The following is an 11,030-nucleotide window of genomic DNA, read 5'->3' as shown; positions in this document are numbered from 1 at the left end:
CAAAAGTACAATTATACAGTGGCTGGTGATGTCTAAATGCATGTGATTTGGTTGCGTTCCACAAGTTTGTTTCTAAACAGAATGTTTCAAACTCAAAAAATGATTTTTTTCATAGACTCTGTGTTACAAAGTAAGTACCAAGCTAGCCTGTCAAAACTAACATATACCTAAGCCAGCATTTCCCAGTGTGTTCCGTGAAACCCTCAATCCCACATGTTCCTTGAAAAGGATTCCATGAGCAAATGTGCTTTGCACGTGCTATATGCTTTATTCCCCTACCTCCCAGAGATTTATAATAATGCACATCATCATATTAAAGAGTCTGAGACATCCTGCTTAAGGAACTGTTTAAAACTTGGTTTAACCTAGTATTTATCAAACATTTCACAACCACTCCCAACCCCCTTTTCCCTCAAGTAGAATCCCAAATAGGAGTAGAGAAATAGTCTGGGATCTCTAATATATGAAAGTTGAACTTCCTCCTCAAAGAAGAGAACAGTTTAACATTGAAAGAGGGAAGACACGGTAGCAATAACTGCACATTACAGATTGTATATAATTTGCCAGATATAAGACTTTAATTTTTGGTAACTTATGCAAGAAACTGTAAAATACATATCCGGGACAGATGAGGGTGTGGTTGATGTGTTTGGTTATAAGCTGCTGTGGTTTAGTATTGATACGACTATTACTCAAAGACTTGCTGCTCTAAGCAAATTTCCAAAATGCCTTGTCCTTCCCATCAGTTCACATAACTGGTTGACGAGAGCACATCTGCTACTCATTGGGAAAATAAAAGAGCAGATAGCAAGTGTCTCTGGCCTGTGGCTTACACCCCCAAGCCTTGGTTAGCTGCCCCCATGTTTGGGGGGGATATTGGGGGGTTTTAGGCTCCTACACTTTAAATTTGGGGTTGACTCATCTAGTCTTTTATTTGAGGAATTATTGGTAGGAGGTAATGCTGAGAGGAGGTAAGTGAGGGTGGATTTGGCAAGTGTTCAGTCATGATTTTATCTCAACTGCCCGACCTGAAATTTTTTTCGGTAAGTCTGCCAAGTGACTGTTTAGCATCTCAGTTCTGTTACCAATGGGAATTATTGTAATTGGAAGAAAATACACATTTTTCTTTTCCATTTAATTATTTTGGATTGTTGACTAGAAGTAGAAGAGGATTGTGCAGGCTGATCTTTGGCATCTTAATATCATTTGACCTCACTTTTTAGGCAAAGGGATTATAAGCAGCTTTGCAGTGTGCCTTGATCTAATAAATCATACAGCCTGAAAAAGTGTTAACCAGCAATAGACCTAAGTAACATGCATAGGAAGAAGAAAGTTTAATTATATTCTTGTTTAGTTATACTCCCTAGTATCTGCAGTATCACTTACATAAGCAATTACTTAAAAGAATATATATATTTTCATCTTCATTTGTAAAAGAGATTCCCATGTGAAAAATAAGCACTTTATTGTAGGGCATCATGCCAAGCTAATTGGGAAATACGGACGTGAGACTCTTGCCCTGCCTTTAAATATTTTAAAAGTTACATGTACCTACAGAGCAGAGAGCACACTGGGGGTGGGGGGGGAACAAGGAAGGAGTAAGCTACACACTTACCTTCTCTAGTCATTCTGAAGAGGCCTTTCTGGTAGGGAAGCCCGGGCTAATTATTATTAGCAAGACTTTGTTATTTAGCAGATTACTTACGCCATTTTCCTGAAGGTAAGATTTCTTAGTGACCTAAGACAAAATTGTTACTAAGCAAGCTAGAAAGTTCCCACAGAAATCAAAAATGTTAAATGACCTTTTTTTTTTTTAACAAAACTTAATCCGAAATGTTGGATTTTAAAAGTTAAAGCAAATTAGTGGATTGTTGCCAGTTAACCTTCTGCTGCCATTTTTAGTTATCCCTAAATCAGGTTATTGGGGGAAAAGGGGTGGGTTGAGAGGGTCTGGGTCAAGACCACAATTATGGGAGTCCTACTGTAGTTTGAAGCTATCAGGAAATGTGCTCTGGTTCAGTGCTAACTTTGAAAAGCGGTCCCCGCTTGTCCAAGTAGGAGTATCTTGAGTTTTTTTATAGCAAATGACAAAGTATAGAATTCAATCTAGGAATTTTAAAACCAGCCCAGGGGTGGGGGAATTGGGGGGGAGCATAGTGGGAAATTGGTCAGACTGCAAAGTGAATTCGACCCAGAATAGTATTCTCTATTCTAAGCTTCAAGCGCTGTTCGGAAGACGTGGACTAGAATCTTCTGAAATTTTACAGTCTGGATGAGGGCACACTGATAAATGTAGAGTTTAGGGGGAAAGATGTTTATTTTTGAGAAGATTATTAAATATGTATTAAGCACCAACTGGGACCCCAGGAATTTGCTGGGTAATGTACATAGAAAGGTAAATAGAAGATGGTTCTTAGAAAAAAAGGTATGCAATTACTGTGACTAAAATCAAAAGATATAAGAACAGAGGGTTCAGATATCTATTGCTTACATAAGATGTCTCACATCTATCAAACACCACATCTAAGACTGAGCTCTTTATTTTTCCTCTAATTATTATTATTATTATTATTTATTATTATTTTTTTTTGCGGTACGCGGGCCTCTCACTGTTGTGGCCTCTCACTGTTGTGGCCTCTCCCGTTGCAGAGCACAGGCTCCGGACGCTCAGGCTCAGCGGCCATGGCTCACGGGCCCAGCCGCACTGCGGCATGTGGGATCTTCCCGGACTGGGGCACGAACCCATGTCCCCTGCATCGGCAGGCGGACTCTCAACCACTGCACCACCAGGGAAGCCCTCCTCTAATTATTCTTAATTGCTCTATTCCCCACCCAAAACATTCTCCCAAAATCAATAACTTAGCACCATATTATTTCTCAACTTTGATTCCCTTCATTCTCTCAAATATGTGAAAATCCATTAGAAAACCCTTTTTTTTTTAAATTTTATTGATTGAGGGCCTCCCTGGTGGCGCAGTGGTTGAGAGTCCGCCTGCCGATGCAGGGGATACGGGTTCGTGCCCCAGTCTGGGAGGATCCCATATGCCGCGGAGCGGCTGGGCCCGTGAGCCATGGCCTCTGGGCCTGCGCGTCCGGAGCCTGTGCTCCGCAACGGGAGAGGCCACAACAGTGAGAGGCCCGCCTACCGCAAAAAGAAAAAAAAAAAAAATTTTATTGATTGATTGATTGATTGATTGCTGTGTTGGCTCTTCGTTTCTGTGCGAGGGCTTTCTATAGTTGCGGCAAGTGGGGGCCACTCCTCATCGCAGTGCGCGGGCCTCTCACTGTCGCGGCCTCTCTTGTTGCGGAGCACAGGCTCCAGACGCGCAGGCTCAGTAATTGTGGCTCACGGGGCTAGTTGCTCCGCGGCATGTGGGATCTTCCCAGACCAGAGCTCGAACTTGTGTCCCCTGCATTGGCAGGCAGATTTTCAACCACTGCGCCACCAGGGAAGCCCTAGAAAACCCTTTTGATTCTACCTTCATGATATATCTTAAATCTCTCCCCTTCTCCAATCCCTACTACAGTATCATAGTCAAACCACCATCATACTTTGCCTATACTCCTACCACAGCCTCCTAAGTACTTGATTTCCCCACTTCCATTCTGTCCCTTTCCAATCCATCTTTTATAACAGCAAGTGTTGCTGCCCTACTTAAAGCCCTTCAGTGATTTCTCTACCATTCTTAAGAATGAGTCCAGATTTCTTAGAATGGCTTAACAAGACTGTGTGTACCGACCCCCAAATATCTCTGCAAATCTTCTCATGCCACTCTCCTGCTTAATTATAGTCATACTTTTTTTTTTCATTTTCTCAAGTTTACTGAGTTTTCCCCCTTTTTTAGGGCCTAGGCATTAAAGGTTACTCTTCCTGAAATGCTCTTCACTAATTCTTCATATGGCTTTTCTTTTCATTATTTAGGTTCAGACATGACCTCTCCAGAGGTGCCATTCCCTGACCATCTTATCTAAAAAAGATGTCTTTCCTATTCTCAGACTCTTGTTTTCTTATCTGGTTGGTTTGCTTTGTTGTTGCCTGACTCTCCCTCTAAACAGAAAGCTCAAGGCAGGATCTCTTACTTACTACAGTATTCTCAGAGCTTGGTATAGATCATCTCAATAGAAGCTTCAATAAATGTTTATTGAATGAATAAAAGGAAGATAATTGTTTATAATGTGATTTAACTTGTCCTTCCCGTTACTCTTTAGCATCATCATATACTTAATGCTTGAATATTAGAACTGGAAAAGATTTTTAGAAATCAATTAGTCTAATATCCTTGTTTTTCAGAGAAGTCAACCAAAGCAAAGAGAAGTCAAGATTACCCAGCTGGTTTTTGGCAGAGTCTAGAATCTAGTTTCTCTGACTCTATTTTCACAATAAATCTCTCCTTGGATTGAACAACTGTGGCCTTGTCTAGGCTTGGTGGTTATATTTTTTCATACTGGAGGGAGTTAAGAATTATTAAACTCATTATTCAGGATTATCTGAAAATGAGTTCTTCCCCCAAGTAAAATTTCTCAAAACTGAGTTACCCAAACTCTGCCTTTTTTGTTGTTATAATGATACACTCAATGATACGTCATACGTGTATAATTAACATATGATATTGTATTAGTTTCAGGTGTGCAGCAGTGATTCAGTATTTTTATACATTATAAAGTGATCACAGCAGCAAGACCAGTTCCCATCCATCACCATACAAAGTTGTTGTAATATTATTGACTATTCCCTATATATGCATTACATCCCTGTGACTTATTTATTTTATAGCTGGAAGTTTGTACCTATAAGCATTTTGGAAGTAAATCTTGCTAAAGAATGGTGCATTGTCCAAGATTCACATACCAAGGATCCCAAACATAATCTTTACTTACTGACTGGTTTGTTCTTATCAACATTGATTACTGTACTGTCTGAAATACAGTCTTGCCCTCAAGAGCACATTGAAGGGATTTTTCCCAAGCCTTTAACATGCTGGTCTTTTTAAAAAAGCAAGACATCTGAGGGTAGTTACCAGTTTCTGGATGAGGCCTTTGTGACTGTTTTCCTTGATGCCAAGAGGCTTGTTTCATTTCCAGCTTCCTGTCTTTGTTTCTTGCTGTAATTGCCAAAAAGCTCACACCAGGGTGAATGGGTTGTTACTGTAATGTAATAGTCCTTGAACTTCTTCCAGCCCTACCTATCTTAGGAAGGTCTTTTAACACTTTTGAAAAGATATCAGTTGTCAGATTCTGTGGTCCAGCCAGAACATGAATCAAAAAAGTTACAAATTTTGAGAACCAGGCTGAATACTTGGCTTCTCTTCTGCCCAAATTCCAGAAAATTATATTACATATGTTGATGAGATTTTCCTGAAGAATTAAAATGGAAGGGTATACTTTACCTTATTCTTCTTTTAGCTATTTTTCTTGTTTAGTTATATAAATACAAGTGAGTGAGAATGTGATGACTTTTCAATTATTTTGAATGATGGAAAGATCATTTGCTGGATTTACATATAGTCAGAAGGTACCAAGAAAAGACAGAAGTTTGGAACATATCTTGAATATTTCAGATACTCTACTAAGTATATTAGATAAATTAACTCATTTCTTCATTGATTTAGGGTCACCTAGATGAGGATGATTTTGGTGAGAATTGACTTCATTGGCCTTGTGAAGGTGGAAGCCATATTGCAGGGGGCTGAGGAACGAGTACAAGGCACGGAAATGGATATTGCATGTGTGGGCAGCTTGTTCAAGAACTTTAGTTGTGAAAGGGAATATGGGGTTAGAACAATAGGCGAAGTGGAGCAGAGATTTGTATGTTTATAATTATATTTTAGAAAATGTTTAGACTTAGGAGATAGAGAAGGTTCATCTTTGTATATAGGTTAAAAATGCACATATGACTAGATAAAGTTTAAAAATTAATCATCAGCAGTAACATTTGAAAAGAGACTTATGAAAGTACCTAATAAATAACCCTGCCTTACTGTTCTTTGAAGTACCTACCTCCTTATCTGTACAAATTATAACATACACATAATGTTCATTCATCGTGGCATCATCTCAGCCTGTTTGTTTAATGCAATGCCTAAATCATATCATTGTTTTCTGTGTGTAGGTTTATGATCTATATTAATATATTAATATAGATTTTGATGTCATTTGCCTTCAAAAGATCATCTATTTTAAACCATTAATTAGTCTCTAAACAGATGGCACAACAACTAAGAAATCTTTTTTAGAGTCAGAGGCTTTGGTATATATTAAGTTAGAACCCCAGACGTTATGCCTCTTTGTTCACACGTTTTATTAACAAAAGTTATTGCATCCAAAATTTAGTTATAATAAAAATTAAAATACCTACTGACAGCAAGAAAAAAAAAGGCTACTGAGAAAAACATTTAAATTACCATCACTTATCTTTTGTTAAATGAAATTTTGGACAGTAAAAGTGGCAGATCTTAGAGAAGGGGGATATTCCAACGCCCCAAAACAAAACACTTGAGCACGGAGCTAGACAGCTCAGAGCTAATTTTGGAACTCAGCAGTCAAAGCAAAATTTTTCTAAAGGATATCTAAGTAAAAGCAGACTTTAAGTTTACATTCTTTTGTTTAAGCTCAATGTGTACAAAACTAAACTCATAAAATTTCCGTACCAAACCATGCCATAATTGTGGAGCAGTGTCTTCCTGTCACCCATGCTATGCAAAGCCATCTTTGATGCCCTCCCTGCCCTTACCCTAACATCTTATAAATTACTAAGCTCTGTCAATATTACCGTTAAAATATCTCATGAATCTGTCCTTTTCTAACTTCTCTGTAACTCTTCTCACTCTGATCCTTTATTATCTACCCTCCAACTAGTCTCATTCCTTCAGTCCTTCCTCTGTCACCCTTGCTAATCTACATCCATCCTATTCCTGGATGTTAATTTTCTTTTAAGACAAACCTAATCATGCATTAAGATACTCCTGGTTTGGAGGGCCCTGGCTCCCTACAGCCTACTAGATAAAATCAAAACTCAGTTCACCCTTAGGTCCTTTCTTACTACCCTCTATATATTCCCTTGGTTTGCGTGAAGCTGGACTGCTCTTTTTTCACTAACATAGCTCGGGCTTTCTCACCTTCTTTTTCTTTTCTCTATCAGCCTCTGTCATTCTGATCTTTCCTGTCTTTTAGGTCAAGATTCACTTCTTTCATTAAGCTTTTTCATATGTGGTGGTTTTTTTCCTTTGAATCCCTGTTACATTATACTTATTTCTCCCTTACCACATTCTGCTCTGTGTTATAATTATTTATGTACCTGTCTTCTATTCCCTTGGACTAAATACATCTTTCTTGTATTTCTAACACATAGGAAAGTGCATGACAAACGTTTAATTATTCTTGAGTCTTGAGGTATATTGACTAGTGAAACGTTAGATTGTGATTCCAATCTGTAATGATGGAACGCTAAGGTCAATTAAAAGGAGATGTGGGTAGAGGGAACAAGAGGACATTTTGCATAGATTCCAGTGCCTTGGACCTGTTTCTGTATTGGATGTAAGGAAACATTACAGTTGCACTGTTCTTCCTTCCTCTCTAGATCTGGGCATCAAACAAACTTGCTGGATTGCCAAGGTATTATCTATATGCAGATCCCAACACATGGGATTTGGGGCACCACAGACACATCTATTTGGTTTAGTTTGAGCTGAGTTTATTCACCCTGTGTAAGGCCTTACAATATTCAAAGGAGATGTGGATTAGTGATAACAAGGTCCCTCTCTCAGAGGACTGGAGTAGATTTGGCTTGAATAGCTGTCTGCTTCCAAATGCTGGTTAGCAGAAAAATGCAATGATATTTTATATTTCTCAGGAACTCGTGGGTCCATGGAGATAAAAATGTTAATTTCAGCAGATGTGTCAATTTTACTCAGGGAGAAAGTGTCAGAACACTGTACCAGCACCAAAAATAGCTTCTTGAAGGCATTGTGTGCCTGAATTTAGAAAGGTTAAAAATAAAAACAAAAAACATTTTTACATACTTTTCAAATGGTGATAAAATATGCTATGTGTTACACAAAGACTTTTTCAGTGTGCTCATTTATTATTAGGATAGTTTCTTGCATAACCTAAATGTTACACATCTCTGCCGAGTTTTCATAAATTCCCAGGGATTTTTCATCTGCCTCTTTCCTCCCAAGTTATGTACTGATATGGGAAGGCTTGTTTAAGAGCATTTTGTTATCCACATGCATCTTAATCCAGTTTTGAAGAGAATTTGGTTTTGGCTGCTATTCAATTCCAAGAGAACATATTAAGTAGGGTGCGTGACTGAGTAGCTGGTTGGCAGCTGGGTTTTAGAATAGCTTGGTTCTTAATCTGGTTTGCTTCAATTACACATTACTCCAACTTCCTTCTTATATTCAAACGAAAACAAGATTTTGCTAAACACTGAAAGTAAGGGAAAAGTTACTAAAATATGAAATAGGGTGAATTTGTGGATATGGAATCCCTTTAGACTGTTGAAAACAGACGATGCCTTTTTATTATTACACAAAGATGGCAAAAATAGCACCACTGTGTTACTACTACATGTATTAGGTTTTACTGAGACTGAAATCACTTTCCCTGAAAAGTAACAAATACAATGAAAACTTAACATGACATAGTTCATTCCTAAGGTGACTCCAATAACTAGCATGAGGTCCACTGTAGATCTGAAAACGTGGGTTACCAAAAATATTGATGAAGTTTGTGCCTGCCTTGGGTTATCAGCTAACCTGACAACTGATTTCTAACTTTCATCCTTACACATTGTATAACATCCGTAATGATTTTTTTTTTTTTTTGGTCAGGTTCTTGAAGCATCTTATAAAGAATGTTATATAGATGCAGACTATTACAGATATCTTAGAAAATCAGAGAGCATCTTTCAGAGAAGGTATGTATATCAAGTCTTTTGGTGCAAAGAAACCAAATCCTTAAGCAAAATAGGAATTTATGTTTCACGTAACTGTAAAGTCCAGAGGTACATAGAGCTGACTTTAGTTGTGGCGGAATTCTCAGCAGGGCTGTCTCTATCTTTTGACTCTGTTTCTCTCTGTGCTGGCCTCATTCTCTCCACCTGGTGGTAGAGTTGGCTGCTACTTCCTGGTCTATGTCATCCTTAGAGGCTTGAGATGCCAGAAAGAGCATTCTCTGAAAAACTCCCAAGGAGGACTCTGATTTGGCCCAGTCTGAGTCTTGTGCTGCTCCTTCTTCGAACAATCACTGTGTGTGTACGTTGGAGAAAGGAGGCAGGAATGGAGAAGACAGGGTGCGGATGGAGGACTCTGGGCAAAGCTGGATCTCATCTTCACTCCTCACCAGGACTACACAGACCAAGAAGAATCACTGTGGAAGAGGGAAGGCTGGTTCCCCAAAGGAAGGAACGACAAGCAGATGAAGCCCTTCAGTGTGCTTATTCAAACCTTTTATAAATAAGCACATTCAGAACCTTCAGGGAGGCTAATTTCATTTATTATCTGAATTCTTTATATAGAAGAAATATGCATTTAGTTTTCCTGTTTAAAAATGCTTTTTCTTTTTTTTAAATTTATTTTATTTATTTATTTTTGGCTGTGTTGGGTCTCCGTTGCTGTGTGCAGGCCCCCTCTAGCTGTGGCGAGCAGGAGCCACTTCCCTGCTGCAGTGTGCGGGCCTCTCACTGCAGTGGCCTCTCCCGTTGCAGAACACAGGCTGCAGGCACACAGGCCTCAGCAGTTGCGGCTCGCGGGCTCCAGAGCGCAGGCTCAGCAGTGGTGGCGCAAGGGCCCAGCTGCTCCGCGGCATGCAGGATCCTCCCAGACCAGGGCTCGAACCCATGTCCCCCGCATTGGCAGGCGGACTCCCAACCACTGTGCCACCGGGGAAGCCCTAAAAATGTTTTTTCTTTATATGTAAATTTTCTGTTTAAAAAATAACTTGCAGATTCTGAATTAGTGAAGTCTACCTTAATGAACTCAATTAGTTGTAAAACTTGGTAACTGATAGTAATAATGGCTAACATTTATTGAGCACTTAATTCTAGAAAGTATTCTGAGGGTTATATGTGTAATATCTCATTTAATCTTCAAAACAACCCTAATATGGTAGGTATTATTACTACTGCTATTTTACAAGTGAGGAAATTGAGGCACTAAGAAATTAATTATCCTATCCAAGGCCACACACAGTAAGCGGTGCACCCAAGATTCCAACCAGGCAGCCTCTAGAGCCCATGCTCTTCTTAACAGATGTGCCATATTGCTGCCAAAGTCCATGTTACACCTCTGTTGTCTACTATTTGTGTTGCTCTTTGCATATTTTTGCTTTCATTATCTTCGTACCACATGCACAATAAAACCCCAGCTCTCTGCCATGGCCTGCAAAGCTATGCATGACCTGGCCCCTGCCTATCTCTGTAGCATCATCTACCACTATCCCCCCGTGCTCACTCCTGGCTATTCCTCACATGGGAACCCCCAGTTCATTCTGACCTCAGGAACTTAAATTCTGTTCGCCCTGCCTGGACTTCCTTTTCCCCAGATCACTGTCTAGCTTTCTTTCTTAATATTCAAGTCTCTGTCTGATGTTACCTCTTCCCTGATCACTCTATAACCCCTGTCCTCTTTTATTTTTCTTCAGGGTGTGTATTACTCTTGAAATTATCTACTTATTTGTTCTTACTTTTGCCAATCCTCCTTTCCACTAGAATGCAAACCCCATGAGGGCAAGGATTTTGTCTGTCTTGTTCATGACGTGTTCCTGGTGTCTAGAGCAATGCCAGGCACACATAGTAGGTGTTCTGTATCTACTGAATGAATAAATTTAGTTTCTCCCAAGAGTCTACGGGGTAGTAAGACAGAAAATACTCTATCGTTTTTATAGTTGAGATGGTCTCAGAAAGATGAAATAAATACCTAAGAGTATTGGCTAATGAGTGGATGGGACTAAAGTAAGACTAAAATTCCTTCCTCTTTACTCTCATGTCTGGACGTTTTTTACTGTGCCCCATGGTCTGCCTGATGTCATCT

The sequence above is a fragment of the Mesoplodon bidens genome (assembly GCF_964165515.1).
Source record: "Mesoplodon bidens genome assembly, chromosome: 5".
Taxonomy (NCBI): Eukaryota; Metazoa; Chordata; class Mammalia; order Artiodactyla; family Ziphiidae; genus Mesoplodon; species Mesoplodon bidens.
This window is presented reverse-complemented; position numbering follows the sequence as displayed.